Below are 16,281 nucleotides of genomic sequence, written 5' to 3'. Positions count from 1 at the left end.
CATGCAGAAATGGTCACTACTCTTCTGTTTAAACTAGAGTTGCACAAATTGGGCAGGGCACTTCTTAGATGTAGAGGAAGACACAAAGGCACAGTCTTAAAATATCCGAATAGCACTTCTGTTTCTGCCTCCAAGTACACACAGAAGAAATTCTCCAGAATCAATAAGATAATCTCTTTCCTTATTGCTTATGCAAACTATATGCCCCTTTAACTGGAAATTATCACCTCCCCAAGATCCTGCGTATTTTTACTGCCTCTCCATCTCTCCCCAAGAATTCAACATACAATAGTGAAATAATGAGCCTAACATATGCTGCAGTCTGAGTACATAATATTTTGCAATAAATGTAAATTATATATATATATAAACAGAAAGAGAATGACTGTGAGAAAGAACAAGCCTACCTACTTCCCATTCATGTTATGCAAACACCTTTCACATGTGTCTTTGCTCACTGAATGCAAACAGTGAGTATGCATACAGCTATGCCCACAAAGCACGCATTTCTCATTAAAACCCATGCAATAAATTTGTATCTGATTGACTTTTAAATCCTCTATCTTCCCACAACTACATCTTCCCCAAATCTAGTGGTCCAAGTCCTGTTCACTTCTTCAGGCAGTCTTCCGAGTCTTCTGCCTCCATCAGTGGAAAGCGTCTTCCCATCCCTGTCAATGTTACTGGCTTGAACGCCAGGACTGGTCACATCCAGTTTCACACCATCGGCAACAAGGTGAAGAGGTGGTACATGGAGTTGGTATCATGAAAGGGGAATAGACTCTGCTTTCCAACAAGGCAATATTTTTATGGAAAATCAAGGCACACGAGGACATTAACATGCTTCATTTTCACATAGGGGAAAGTTTTTCTCAGATTATTTTTAGAAAGATTTAGTGGTTTTAATTTTGGTAGTTGGATCCTAAAAAAGGAAGCATGGCACATGGCCTCTTAAAAAGTTGCAAAACCCACTCTCAATAAAATTTAATATGCCCTGACTTGGCTTTCCTTTAATGTGCACTGTGTGAAGTACAGCGGTATAACATTTTTAGCATCAATCATTTCAGCACACTTCTGAGTAATGCGAGTACCTCACACCTCTGCAGATAGGACGTTTATTCAACAGTGCCACTTATTTTCTCTGCACTATGTGCACGTCTGCACACCCACAAACACGTGTATCACTGGCAGCATTTCATTGCTTTCCAACTGCCCAAGGGAGGAGTCACTAAGTGCAGAGAGATCAAGAGAACTGTGCTGACACAAACTCACTCCCAGCAGACCAGATTGTCATCCCAGCAAAACAGGAGCCCTGGTGAGTCCATGCTGCTATGTTCTCTGGGTGGGCACTGCTGTGTCTGTGTGCATGTCTAGGTAAATTTCCCATCCACTAATCCTTGATGGAACAAAAGTGGCCAAATCTGCTGCTGCAGCGAACGGATGGAGTCCTGCGTAACTTGACAGAGCTGTAGCAGGTTACACCCACTAAGTGGTTGGCTCCAGGAATGAATTTTGCTGCCATAGTTATTATGTGAAAGCAGCACTACTGTAGATTGTATTATTTATCGCATATTTATGTCACTGGTGCAGTTAGGAGAGTGCAGCATACAATGAGGAGGAGCAGGGCCACCTAGCTCACCAAGTCCAGTCCCTCCAAAATCACATAAATAGATGTTCTGCCCAGAACGGCCTGTGAACACTGTGAACATTTTCGCTGTCACACCCACACCCCCACACCCCACCTGAAATAGATAAAAAGCATAGTGTTCTACAGGAAGCATGAGACATGAAAGTGTCATCCATGCTCTGGGCCCCAGAAGTAACAGAGAATTTCCTCCCATCCCCTAAAAGGGTCCATTCAGGTACCACCATGTATCCTGGGTGCCACAGGGAGCTTTGGCTTTGTGAAGTTAAAATGTGTACAACACAGGAGTGCACCCATCAGGGCTGAATATTTATTCAAGTAGATACCGAACAGTAACATTTTGGCTAAAAACATAGACTTCCTTGAACTGCGAACCAAACTTCCTACAGGGTGGGTTATATACCAAGACTGTACAGAAGAGGACTGCAGGAAGAAGCCCTTGTTAGTCAGTATGTCCCTTGTTAATCTTGTTAGTCAGCATGTCACTGCAAAACATATCAATAAGACCATATTCCCCACGGGCAATGCTATAAAGTAGCAAAGTGAAAACTACTGCTGATTTAAAGCAAGAATCCCCATTTTCTTAAAGCTAGTTTTCCTCTGGGAAACATTTGCCATAAAACACAGAGATCCAGCACGTTTGGGTTTTTAACGGGGACAGTCAGATCAGTTCAGCTTCAAACCTCTCGTGAGATATTCATTTACTTTTTCAAAGGAACAGGTCGATTTGAAAGCAGAATTAGACACTTCATATGTAATGATCCAGTTATCACCTAAGACTGATTTTCAAACAATTGGATGTGAACTGGCCACAGGACATGGTTAAAAGGAAGTTCGTAGAAAGACAGCATGGGAAATCTAAAGCCAAAATACATATGGCCTAATTTAAAAACAGGATTAAAGGAAATTCACAAAGTCATTTTGCTGCCAGATTTAATTAGTATGTTTAATATGTGAGATCACCTGAATCTTCTTTTACTTGTTTTGTGTCCCATTAGGAGTTTCACAGGAGCAGTAATATGATTGAGTGGCCCCTGTGAGGGATGAAGCTTAGGCTGCTTTGAAACAAATTGAATTAATTTGAAATGATTCTTTCCAGGTATGACATTCTTGGAAACAGATGTCGGGATAAGGAGGGAGGGCATCAAAAGGACTGATAGATAGACCTAAAACCGTACCCACCTTTTTGTATGTACATTGGCACCTTTTAAATATTTCCAGAAATATTGTAGAAAGCCTGATCATATAAGATTACAATTGATGATACTCTACAGAATTATGTTACCATTTGAGATATTACAGTGGCAAGGGTCCTCACACAAATTTTCCATCTCTATCACTTCTCTAAAATGTGAAAGCTGTGGGGAATGGGTCATGGGACCTTTTTTGGTAAGATGTTAAAAGAGTAAATTTGTACTCAAATTTACACATGGTGAGTGAAACAGGCCAGACTCCAGTTCGCTGGCTGAGACAGAGCCATTGTGGAGGAAAGGGAGCCTTATTTTGAGTGGCATTCACAGCCCTTCCACTAGGTTTCACTATCGTTGATTGATTTTACATGGAAGTCACTCAGGAGCTTACATTGCTGAGTAGCAGTGCAAACTCCTAAATAGGATAGAGCAGATTTATACTGTTTCCCAAACAAATGGTATCATAAATGCTTTAAATAGTACAGTTACATAGCTAAAATACTGTATAACAGCAGAGGAGGTGGAGGTAAGGGCAATAAGGATAGTATCAGCAGAAAAAGTGTTCTGAGAGTGATTTCTGGAGACTCAGAACATCTAAAATTTACACCCAACTCTGTAAGCTACAAGTGCTCAGCTCGCCTGAAAACAAGCCCATGCATATGCATTCTCATTTTAACCTACAAAAACATTTCAAAATCCAGGCCCTGATCTGGCAAGATGCTGAATGTTTTCCCTTTTCATCAGACAAGCCTCTAAAGAGATACTGAAGCGTGCATACTGTAGGAGCCGAAGCGCAGCCACAAAGGCTAATTTACCCAGCCAAAAAGCAGTCATTGCTGCCACTGCTATGCAGACATACCCACTGCCTTCAGCAGAACTTCAGTGAAGACTGAGGGCACTTGTCACTTCACAGGGAGCACTCAGTGTCTTCCAGGCTCACATTGGGTCTACATATGGATGAGCCGAATATTTTTCACTACAAACACTCTTCCCCTTCCAGGCCTCCTTCGCTTTCAGTTCTGAAGGGTGAATTCATTGAAAACATCTGCACTACTAGAAGCATTCTGTGCTTTTTCCAAACCTCATCCCCATGGTGGCTCTGTAGTAATGGAGAATAGACAGAGCTGCATAACACAAGCCTGCAAGCAATGAACTGCAGTAGGAAGAGGATACCAAATGCTGCAGCTTTGCCTCCAGTACCTAGGCACTATCTGGGCTCTGCTCACCTTCTGCCCTGTATTCTGCTCTCTGCCATACAGCCAAAAGCATTCCCCCTCTGCCATACAGCCAAAAGGCTTCCACAGAAACTGCCACATCCCACTGCACTACTCTTACCTCCACGATACAGAACACATCTTCAACAAGTTCCACTTAGCAGTCTGTCACGTTACCTTCTGCACACCTAGGAGCTGCTGCATGCTTCCCTCAGTATCAAGGCCAATTCTGGAATTGGTTTTGGGGTATTTTACATAATTGCTATCTCCCCTTCTTTTGTCATTTTTCCTAATTTTCTTTAATTTTGCAGACTTGCCGCACTAAATAAAGGGCTCTATAACCATGTCACAACAGCGTGGTAGAGGCATGAATGGGACTGATCCTGTGCCATTCACAAGAGGCAGCAACATACTGGGCTAAGACTTCAAGAGCATGTTTATGGCAGCAAACTTTAAAGAGCCACATGAAATCTTCAAACAAGGGAAAGGAAAAGATGTATTTTTGTTTGGGGAATAAGGGATGTGGACCAGCCTTCAGCAGGCCTACCAGGAAGGCATGTGTAAGGGCTTGCATGGCCATCTGTTTCTCCTCCTTATCAGCACTCCGGTGCCAGCTGCCTCTGTGGCTGAGCCGTCCCACGAGCAGGCCCCCTGCCCGGTCCTGCGTTGCCTCTGTCTACTCCTCACTAATCCCACATAACTCTATGAGCTGCTTCCTACCGGCCCTATTTGGCCCCACCCCACTATAAACCCCGTATAAATCACGGGGGGGAAGCTGGCGTCTCCGCGCTGGTGCCTGCTCGCAGTGGTGCTCCCTTCCCTGAGCAGTTTCTGAGGCACGCGAGTAGATGCTGCACTTGCTTTACTTCCCGTGCTCTTCAGCCTGCTGAACCTCCATTTCCTGCAGCAGTGCCGTGGAAGTGTGGTCCAAGCCTGAACAACCACGGGATTTGTTTGCTGACCTAGCACCTACATCCCAGTGCTGCCGTGCCCAAACTGCAATTAAAACTGCAAAAGCAGCCCAGAAGTCAATACCCCGGATAGACAGGCAAGATAAGAAGCTAATAGCAGATAGAGAGGCTGATAGGCGAGTTTGAAAGCTGCAGCCACCTGGGAGCCATGCACGGTGATGCAATCCAGCAGTGGCAGTTGCCAAAGTCATTCTGACAGCAGAGGCCAAGGGTGGGCAGGGCGCCCGCAGGGGCGCCGGGGAGGGGAGCTGGGTCCATCTGTGCAGAGGTGTGAAAACAGCAGAGCCACAGCCAGGCTCCCTTTGGGGCGTCTCACAGCACTGGCAGCACAGCACTCCACTAAGCCTTGTGCTCAGAGACCATGAACAACCGGGATTGAAAAAATATGTGTAACCTGGCTGAAGGACAGCAAGCTGCTGGGGGAACAGAGAGGGAAGGCAGGAGAGCGTGATCGGCTGTGGATATCTGGAGGATACTGACCCCAGCAAGGGCATGGAGGCCAAGAAAGAGAGCAAGAAATCATCTAGGATGCTGAGTTTTGCGTTACTGTTCCCTGAATGAAATACTGGATGAAATTTAAAGAACAATGAAACTCAGCCAGGCAGGACAGGCTGGCAGATGCTCTGGCATTTCATCTCCTTTGCATTCCAGCACCCTCGTAAGCAGGATAACAGGGAGGTAGGCATGGGAGTTGCTCCCACAGCTCACCCAAGGCACAGCAGCCAGACCTGGCCTTCTCAATTCACTTGCAAAGGTGGAGAGGATCCATCTCTATTGTAATATCTTTCAGCCCAGGAGGCATGGTCACGGACCAACCACGAAAACAATTCAGAACAAAACAATGATGCCACTCCCCGAAGAATTACCCATTGATCTAAGTGTATGAGAAGTAACAGCAATTGGATGTAGTCTCTCCACCAGGGACTTAGAAATTTACAGTGAGTTGCCACAGCACTTTCACTAGCTTTTCAGCCTTCTCTCTAGCTTTACTGCTTTCCAGCCAACAAATTAGTCTATGCAAAAGCCAACACTGAATGCATTTTTCACTTTAACCTACATGTTGAACTTCAATGTCTTCAGTGAACCCAGGGTTAAAGACGGACTGATGTAATTTTCAGGATGGGTTTATAAACTCAGATCTGTCCCAGATTATTACAGACTTGTTGTTATATCTATAATAATAACAACTTCATAATTTACCTGTTTGTCTCCAAGTACAACGGCTATTTCCTACTAGTTCCCAAATACTGCTACTAGCTCAGCAGGAGTTGGCTTTGTGACAGACCTCCACATCAGGACTAAGGATGGTGCAGGACTGACAACTGAATTACAGAGGGAAGCACTTGCTTTTACTTCAGTTTTGAAGGCTCTAGCAGCAAAGGTCACACCATTATCCCCAACACTGGCTTCCACAACTTCCCTTTCCTGGGCTGTCAACTGAACCTGCTATTACAAACCTCTGACTACCTCTTGAAGGAGTCAATACTCTGTACAGCTTATTTCTTATTTTATTTTTAAGTGGTGATTTGTATTACAAAACAAACTATGATCCCAGTGTCCTTGTGCTAGGTGCTACAAAAAGTTTTTTGTGAATTTTTTTGCAATGGGAACCTAGAAGCTAAAAACAAAAATATTTAGGAAAAAATTAAATGGAGAGGACAAGTTCTACCACTGTATCAAACCTAAATTCCTATTGAAGGGTACATTCTCACTTGAAGAAATTATTACAGAGCCTACTGGAGTTTCTGTGGATTTTACTGAGACTAAACACTAGAAATATTTCATATTTGAAACAGAAAGGCTAAAACTTCCTGACCAAACACCCTAAACAATGTACAAATGTGTATTTGAGTGAGATATGAATTCTGACTGGATCCAGTCCCATGAAGGTCAATTCCATGTCATACAGTACAAAGCATAGCTCTAAGATTAAAGAGAACTGAAAAGAAATCCTTGTTCTGCTTTGGTAATTTTCGTTTACAGAGATGCAAAATACAAATATTTATAAACAATATTCTTACAGGAATTTGAGGGTGTTGTCCTTTTCAAATCATTACTATTTAAAGAAATTCTGAGCTCACTTAAAATGAGATGCAACATGTGAGTATGCATAGCTTTGTTGGAGAAAATAAATGCTATTAAAAATAAAATTAACATTGGAAAACCTCTGCCACTAATCCCAACCAATCAGCCTGGCAAGCTTGAAGGCAAACATGCAAGAAAGTCTCAGAGAATGCAATGATGCAAGAGGCAAAAGAATCTGCTTGCTTGGGTAAGATAGGTCACTATTTCACACCACCAAGACAACACCTCCAGGCTCTTTTATTTCAGTACTGAGCTAACCTGACTGTTTAGCTCACAAAGTCTGTTGGGACCAGATGATGATGAAGACAGTAGCAAGATAACTGAAGATTAAACTTTACAGATATTTCTGTTCCTGAAATTACTTCCCTTTCTCCCTTTCTCTACTCTGCTACTGGATCTGGCTCACAAGTTTCCTATGCCCTCTTAATAAAGTTAAAAACAATTCAACCAGCTGAGGATTGGATCCTAAATTTTTGTTGCTCTATTAGAAAAAAGTAAAATTAATGGTGCTTTTAAAGCCTCCAGAAGGTCGGCAAGAGGTGCATGGAGCACACTGTGACCTAGTGTTAAAACGAAGAGATTCCAGTCCCAGTTTCTCAGCCACCTTTAAGTCAGAGGTACGGAAGGAATCATGTACCTGCAAAATGCAAATGAGGAAGGGGATGTGATGGACTGCAGGGCATAGGTAGTTACTCAACAGTATAAATAATTAGTAAAAAGAAGAGCTTATGAGTACAGTAGTGGAAGAGGTGCTTTAGAAGTGCAAGGAAATGCAGCTACAAATCCACTGAGCTGTGGGTGCTGTCTGCATGCTTCTATGGTGAGTGTTATTTTGAGGAGGTGAGGAATGCAAGGCAGGGGGTCTGTGGTCTATGGTTTGTTTTCCCATCAATACATATGTCTGACTTGGAGTAAAAGATTAACAAGACAGCTAGCAAATGCCCTAGGAGACAAATGGGTAAAATGCTGTTTGTACATGTCAGTTGAGGGAGGGCTCATTCTCGTCTCTCAGTCTCTGAATGAATCTGCTAGGATGCACACCTGCACCAGGAAGACTTCCTTGACAAGGTAACCCTTTCCTCTGCAGAACACATGAGCATGTCAGCAGACAGCTTACCTTACACATACATTCTTTCAGTCAATGTGGTTTGGAAAGAACCTTCCACCTACTTTTTTTTCTGCATGTGACGTACATTGCTGTATGTTACAGAAAAGCCCCAGGTAAAGTAAATGGAAACACTATCCAGCAGCTATGCACCTGGTGTTTTTGCATTTCCCAACAGATATTACAGTTGCTGGAATGATGTGTGAATCTCCTACAACACCTCCTATTGACAATTTAGTTTAGGTGTGTCATGAGAGAGATCTGAATTATTGATACTGATGACCCACAGCCTATTGCTAAAAACAAGGAAGAAAGGAAGTGAGGGAATTTATAGTTTAAAAACAAAAAGAAAAAAATGCCAAACTATAAAAGTTCACAAATATTTACATTTTCTACTTTTGACAGCAACTTTTCTATTACAGGCTGAAAAGACTGCAAACAGGCATGCTGACACTTAAATATTTCCGGGATGGTCATGGTGGTGGAGAGAACAGCTAGACTGTCAGTAAAGCTCACCTTTTCTAGGTATCAAAAATTCTGCTGTATTTTCCTGTCCTGTTGGCAATCTGTGCTACTGGTGATCCCTTCAGAGTTGATGGTGTAATGGTGTTGGCCTGAGTCCCACTGCAAGGAATGCAGTGGCACCCAGTCAACCACCAGTACTAACCACAATCTCTCTGCAGATCTTAACTAAACTGGCAGCTCAGCTTTGTGTAGTAATGCCACAAGAAATAGGAGCACCTTTTCCTTCCCTCACTATCTTTCTTTTTTTGTTCTTTTTTGATCTTTTCTGGAATAGTCTGAGGGAGTTAAGCACATTCCCTAAGGAGAGAACTGACCCACCCCTTGTAACACTGTCACAACCTTCAACGTCTCTTATGTTCTGATGTCCGCTTTACCTGAAACCTGTCAAGTGTGAGTCACATCCATTTCCCTTATGCCATGATGGAGAGGAATGCTGATATGTGGGAACTGACAAAGCAGTACGAGGGAGCTGATGTTCACCTCTTAAACCTGACGAAATCTGCTGGTGAATCATAGGGTAAGAACTTGACCTCACCCATGAAGTTGCTTGAAGATTAAAAGAACTTCCTTGTACCTCCTTGTTGTGCCTCTGACTACCAGATTTATTGTCTGGAGATGAGCAGTTAAACCACCCCACTAAGCTCAGGGAGAATGAGTTCAAGTCTTGTCAAGGGCCATCTTTGACAACCCAGCTCAAAATAACATAAGCTATTCTTTTTGATGAGTCAAGAACAACTACTCCTTCTATTGAACACAACAGACAGATGTGGTTGGCTGAGGAAAGGAACACACTGAACCATCCCAGACCCTTTCATATCAGTGACATTGAATATATTTTTGTGTGAAAAGTCTGGAGCCTTGAATGAGAAGGTGATGTTGCAGGAAATTAGTCCTCAAGCAATGTTTCTATCTCACTTAAGTCTGGCAGCATGCAAGCGAGCACAGGATAAGCTTGTCCAAAAAAGCTGAGAAATAGTTAGGTAACTATAAGACCATCTACAACAACCCCTAAAAAGCAGGAAAAGGGAACATCATTAAATGAACATGATTTACTATGAACTGAACAGCCTTCTGTATGCAAGGTTCTTAGTCACCTAAGGATTAAAATGATCCTAATATTTGAGCTTCCTGTACACTCCTGACTGCAGCTCTTGAACTCATAAGGATTTGGGCCATAGTCACTGCCAGGGTGCTATGTCCCTCCTCCCTAAGAGTGCTGCCAGAATGCAGGAAATAAGACATATGTTAGTCCATCCTGTACTGTACTCTTACTTCTATTTTTTTCCTTCTTTGCAGCTGCAAAATACAACTGAGCAAGTTAAATTCCACTTCCCTTGAACACGGAAGCCAGCAGTGCCTTTTGTCACATGGTCACATCAGCAGACCACAACAACAAGCACAGTCACCTGGTGAAACAATCCACCCAGAGATTTGGAAGGAAAATTTCCTTCAGGCAGGTGACACTGGACATCTGGCAGTCCTCTGCTTCTGTTCTGAGAGCAACACCCACGTTGTGGGGCATGCTGCCAGAAGCTGCACCCACCTGGGATGTAGCCAGCCCAAGATGAAAGGGAGCACCAAATCCAGAAGGGGTGATTAGCATTCACTGATGTTGTTCAGGACACAAGTACCTGGGAACATGCTAGTTCCCCTTAGGTGTTCAGTACTGCATGGTAAAGTCATGGAACTAAGAAAGTTAATCAGGTCAGAGCCAGGCTTGCATATGCTTTCTCCACAGGAATTACAAACTAGTTGCCAAATATTCAGATTGGGTAATTGCTACCCGGACTACTAAGGATATGCAGCCCAAAAGAGGATAATTGCTCAGAGGTTCTGATAGATTGCATCACTCTCTGCCACAGTATATGACAAAATGAGAATTATCAACATGTAAGGATACAAGCCTGTGTGTACAGAAGAGCTGAACCCATCATGGCTGGCTGAAGCAGAAAAAACATTAACACCCAGACTGTTTATAGGAAAGCAATAATTTGATTCTGAACTCCAGAAGCATTTGAGGAATCCTGAGATTCCCTGAAATAACCTTCCCTTTCTTAGGACACAGGGTACAAGCATTCATCTTTGCTCTAAAATGTAAATTTGACCAAAGCTAATTTTACCCCAGTGTCTAGCTATGAGATCATTGTTCTAACAGCATACAAGTTTAGTCTCACACTGCCACATATTTTATGACCAAATGTAACTTGGAGCAGAGCCTGTACTGTCCATCAAGAGTGCTGCTGCGTGATAAAAAAATCCATCATCCATTGTATTTAACGATAAAGCTTTGGTGAAAATCAGGCTACTTCTAACAAAAATCATTAGGAACTACTAAGATTAGGAAATAGAAAGATAGGCATCCAAAATATTACAACCTAATTGTATGTGAGAATGTAAGATTCCTGAAGCATTTCAGAGGCACATTTCTTCTCTGCAACCAAACAGCAATACAATCCAGAAAACAGAACAGATATTTATTCAAATTTTTACTCTATCCCAGCCAGTTGTGCATACAGTGCTGACTCAGGAGCAAACATTAAAAAGCAGGAGCCGTGCAGGAACTTAGAAATCCAATTGTACATCTCCCAAGGGGAATCATTACAACAGTGTCAAACAGGCCTTAAGCAGGAGGAATGGGTAGGTGGGGGAGATCTGACAGCAGAGGAAAACAGTGCTGGTAGAAAAGACCCCCATAACAGCAGGTACAGTCGACACGCATAGCCTTCAGACTGAGGCTTTTAAGGAGAAAACTGATGGCCCATATTAAAAGCAAATAAGGAAGACATGGTGTAAATATAATAAGGAGAGAGAGCACATTGAAATATCTGGTGCAGGCCCCACTTCTGTGTGCCATTATGAGATTATACTCCTCTTTGTTTTCTTAGGTTTATAACTCAAATAGTTAATTTTAGACATGACCGCAAACAAGCAAATAGACTCAAAACTACATGTCTAAGAAAACTGGAAGCTGGCAATATTATTAGGGCTTACTCAAGGTACGACCCCTGGCCACAGATGAAATACTAATTAAAGGTTGCATTCAGTACCTTCAGAAAGTGACTATTCATCACAACAAGGGTGTTTTGTCTAATTGTGTAACATAGTTTTATTTTGCTATGCATAGTAAAATAGACCAAAATGTTAATGTAAGAAGACCACAGAGCTTTAGTGATGGGCTGAAACTTAGGACAGGCATGCGTGCATTAATATTTTACTTCAGAAAGTATGTAAGTCATTTCAATAACACTGTGTTTGTCTTCTGTGTGAGATAATGGATAGTCAACAGTCTTTTTTTCATTGTTGGGCAGATCATCAAATTAGTGTCTAAATTAAGGATCTGATTAATCTGCTTTAAATAATTTGTCCATACAAGTAAAATCACCGCAAATTTAACATATTCACATTTCTGGGGGTTTTTACCATTAAGAATAGGGGTTTTTATCAATGCCCAAATCACAGCTCCCTTAAACTGGGAGGTTTCCAAAATTCTGATCTTATACCATGCCTCTCTCTCCTACATATAAAAAAAATTGCTTCTTTATCTATTGTGAAAATATCTTTTTTCTTGTCACAGGAACTACAAATTCCACTGCTCCCATTCACACCAAAAAGAACATTACTCCCTAAACAGCACCACTTAATCCAAAACAAACAGTAAGATATCTAAAATATCCCTTAGTTTACTAAGGGACATAAGACTCAAGAGACAGAGCACCTCCTTCTTGGAACAAAGGAAGGAGAGAGGGTGGATTCAAAAGGGCTGTAATCAAAAGGGTCTAACTCATCTCCAAGTACCATGCCAAATTTATGAGTGTTTCCACAGGAAAAAAAAAAGTGTCAAAAGGACATCCTGGGCTGGAATGCAGTAGAATTGATTTCCACAAGCCTGGGAATGTTGCTGGTTTTCATGATAGAGCTGTTAATCTTATAATAAAGTAACTTTTGAATGTATTTTGCACTCAGCGACGAGCTCTACTAGCAGTGACCGCAGTGTGAGCAGCCCTCCCCAGTAACAGGGCTGTGGAAATATTGCTGGAGGCAGGTCTTGCATTGCTTTCTTTTGTCTCTCCACTTAAGCTTTGCAGAAAGATACTACCAGAAGCACAGAAAGGCCACAAAACTGAAAACATAATTTTAAATCAAAAGGCTTTTAGTGGTTGTCTTAAAGGGGCTATCTGTGTTCCCAATAGTGACTATAGCAATTACATGACGAAAACATCTAGACAGGTGCATAATTTAAAAAGAGAAAGGACATCCTCCCTCTTTAAGAGAGGTCAGGCTTTATATTTCAGTAGGTCTGTTTGGCTAACAAAGGAGAAAAAATGAGGACAGAGTGAAAGAAGGAGGAGTGGAACAGCAAAGGAAAAAAAAGATGAGATGAGAGAAAAGAATGGGCAGCAGAAAAAACAGCAGGGAAGGAGGATGAAAGAGAAAGATGACATCTGACTTGGACAAGGGGTGAACCACAAACCTAGTCATTGCCAGTGTCCAGGACAAAAATAACTCGTTTGTCCAGCAGCAGCAGGGCAGCTGCCAGTGCAGCAGGACAGCGTCCCCCCCGCGCTGCTCTGCCCAGCACATCCCCAGCCCACTTCCAGGTCTGCCCCTTTCCCTGTGCTGTGTGGCAGAACTCAGTGTGTTCTTGCAGTCCCTGTGGTTGTGGTTAGGAAACTGCCGCATGATGGGTCTCAATAAAAAAAGTATTTTAATACAAGAAAAACAGGAAACTCAAGCACGTTTTGAGTCTAATTCAATTTCAGTTCCGTGATTCCTTTATTTTCTATGGACAAAAGGCATGTAACAAAATTATGAACTGGGACGTAAAGAAAGCAGAACTGTGCACATGACAGATAAAACTGGCTCATTATGTGAAAACTGAAGCCATGCAAAATAAAAATTCAGAGCAGATTAGAGCACCTCTCATCCAAAAACCAGTTAGGACCAGTCAAGCACATCCCAGCACCTGGACAGAGTTTGAGCAGAACATATATGAACAGGCGCAGGTCAAAGTTTCACAAGGGGAGACGACCAGGTTATAAAGAAATGCAAATATTCTTTCTTCATTTTAAGCTGAAAGCAACCTCTGGTTTAGGAATCTTCAGAGGCAAGGTACAAGGTACAAGGTTCAATGTCAGCTGCCTCACACTCTCTTTGCAATATCAGTGCATTTCAGTGCTAATGTACTAAAGCATGACACTAGCTAAAGATAACCACATTCTATTGAGAAACATAACAATAGAAATAATGGAATAAGCACTTCATGCAATTTGCTAGGAATGTAGTTTGGACACCAACAGCCAAAACAAACTAAAATGGCAAATGCAAGGACTCTCTTTTGAAAAGATCTGCAAACAGACTCAGCAGCTTAACAGGGGGTCATATTTTCCACAAGGATAAACTGTCCTTGAACAGTATTTTCAGTGTTCTGAGTACTAACCTGCTTTCTTTTCATATGGATTGTTCTCACCTACACTCCTTTTCCCTGAACAAATATTGACTGTGACCAATAAAGTTCTGCTCTCCATTTACGAGTTAAATAGCATCGCATTCCCACACGCTGCTTTATATACCCATACATTGAGCATACGTGCCCACAAAAAATGACATCTCCAAACTACGTCTGGTGGAATTATTTTTAAGCAATCATATTCACTGTAGATTTCAGTCCTGATTCATCAAAACATTTAATTCACTGTGGTATTAGATCTGTGAGCAAGAGGAATGAAACATTCAGCTCAAGGAAGAAGGTGACATATTTCACCAGCGATAAAGCATTTCTGTGAGTATGTGAAAGAGTGATGCCTGATGCATTGCTCATAAGCATGAGAGTAAACACATCATCTGCACAGGGAACTAGTGACATGTCTAATTCCAAGAAAGCAACAATAGGTATTTTTAGTTAATTATTCATACATTTCTAAATGTGTTCAAGGGTTTTACCAGGTCAGAGTTAAAGAGGACAGATTACAGCCAGCAAGATGCCAGCAGTCTGTAGGTGATAAGCATGCTGGACTACTACCTGTTATACATTCATTATTCGCCTATTATTATTTGCTGCTCATTGTCTTGAAAATTTCAGTAAACAAGTCATAAATTGAAAGAATCCTTAGATGTGAATCACAAACATCCAGCACAAACTATGTATGAAGAAAAAGGGTAAAAATTTCACAGGTTAACATACATAAACAGAGCACATCATCTAAGCCTCTTTTCTTTTCTACCAGGGGACACATCCTCAGCACACCAGGGCCCACCAGCGTCTGTGCTATGTTTATATAGCTTTGGGGAAGTCAGGGACTGTGATCCACATGCAGGTCCTTTTTGCTGAATTCCCCTCCAGGGGCGCAGGGGCGAAGAGGAACACATCTCTCATGAACACCTGCAACCAGCAGTTCCTTCCTCAGACACTTAAATAGATTTTCCTCACACTACAGTAAAACAAGATACTGGCTGTTCCCCTTCATACACCCAAAATATAAACAGTTGTGCTAACAAGAAAGAAGGTGAGAGCTGCAGCAGGTTAATCTGGGATGCAAAAGTACAGCTATGCTGGACTTGGGTTTAATTTGAAAATCCCAGCTTTTCTGCAGTGCCCCCCAAAATAGGCTGAGGTTCAGACTGCATGGCATGCTTAAGCTCTATCACAAGCACACTCATATACCTTGTTTAGAACTGTTCCTAGTCTTACAGATCTCTCTCAAGTCTCCTGAGACTAGTGGTATCTGACAAAGTTAAATACTGGGCCCAGTATTGTTCGACTTACTCATCAATGACCTGGATGAAGGGGCAGAGGTCTCCTCAGCAAGTTCCCTGATGACACAAGGCTGGGAGGAGTGGCGATACCCCAGAGGGCTCTGCAGCCCTTCAGAAGGACCTCAACAGGTTGGAGAGATGGGCAGAGAGGAACAGTTTGAAATTAACAAAGGCAAATGCAGGGTCCTGCACCTGGGGAGGAATAACCCCAGGCACTGGTACAGGCTGGGGTGACCTCCTGGGAAGCAGCTCTGTGGAGAAGGACCTGGGAGTGCTGGTGAACAACAAGCTGTCCATGACATGTGTCCTTGTAGCCAAGAAGGCCAGTAGTGTCCCGAGGGGCATTAGGAAGAGCAATGCCAGCAGGTCGAGGGAAATGATCCTGCCTTCTACTCGGCCCTGGTGAGGCCACACCTGGAGTGCTGTGTCCAGTTCTGAGCTTCTCAGTACAAGAGAGACATGGAGCACTTGGAGCAGGTCCAGCAGAGGGCAATGAACATGATTAAAGGACTGGAGCATCTCCCTTATGAGGAAAGGCTGAGGGAGCTGGGCCTGTTCAACCACAAGAAGAGGTGACTGAGTGGAGACTCCACCAAATGCTATAAGTATTTGAAGGGAGGGTGCCAAGAAGATGGACCAGGCTCTTCTTAGCAACAGGACAAGAGGCAATGGGCAGAAACTGATGTACAGGAAATTCCCCCTCAATATGAGGAAGAACTTCTTCAATGTGCAGGTGACTGAGCACTAGAACAGGTTTCCAGAGAGTTTGTGGAGTCTCCCTCACTGGTGATAT

At 42.6% G+C, this 16,281-nt stretch overlaps 1 long non-coding RNA gene across 1 annotated transcript; it reads left to right on the top strand.

The window, feature by feature from the left end:
* Positions 1-1,232: 1,232 nt before the first annotated feature.
* LOC125322617 lies at positions 1,233-14,440 on the top strand. Its single transcript, XR_007202115.1, has 4 exons — positions 1,233-1,315; positions 8,633-8,735; positions 9,010-9,252; positions 10,032-14,440. It is a non-coding gene; the product is annotated as an uncharacterized LOC125322617 (long non-coding RNA).
* Positions 14,441-16,281: the final 1,841 nt, after the last annotated feature.

The sequence above is a fragment of the Corvus hawaiiensis genome, chromosome 3 (genome assembly GCF_020740725.1).
Source record: "Corvus hawaiiensis isolate bCorHaw1 chromosome 3, bCorHaw1.pri.cur, whole genome shotgun sequence".
In the NCBI taxonomy this organism is placed as follows: Eukaryota; Metazoa; Chordata; class Aves; order Passeriformes; family Corvidae; genus Corvus; species Corvus hawaiiensis.
Note: the sequence above shows the minus strand (reverse complement) of the source record. Positions and strands in the feature narration are given on the sequence as shown.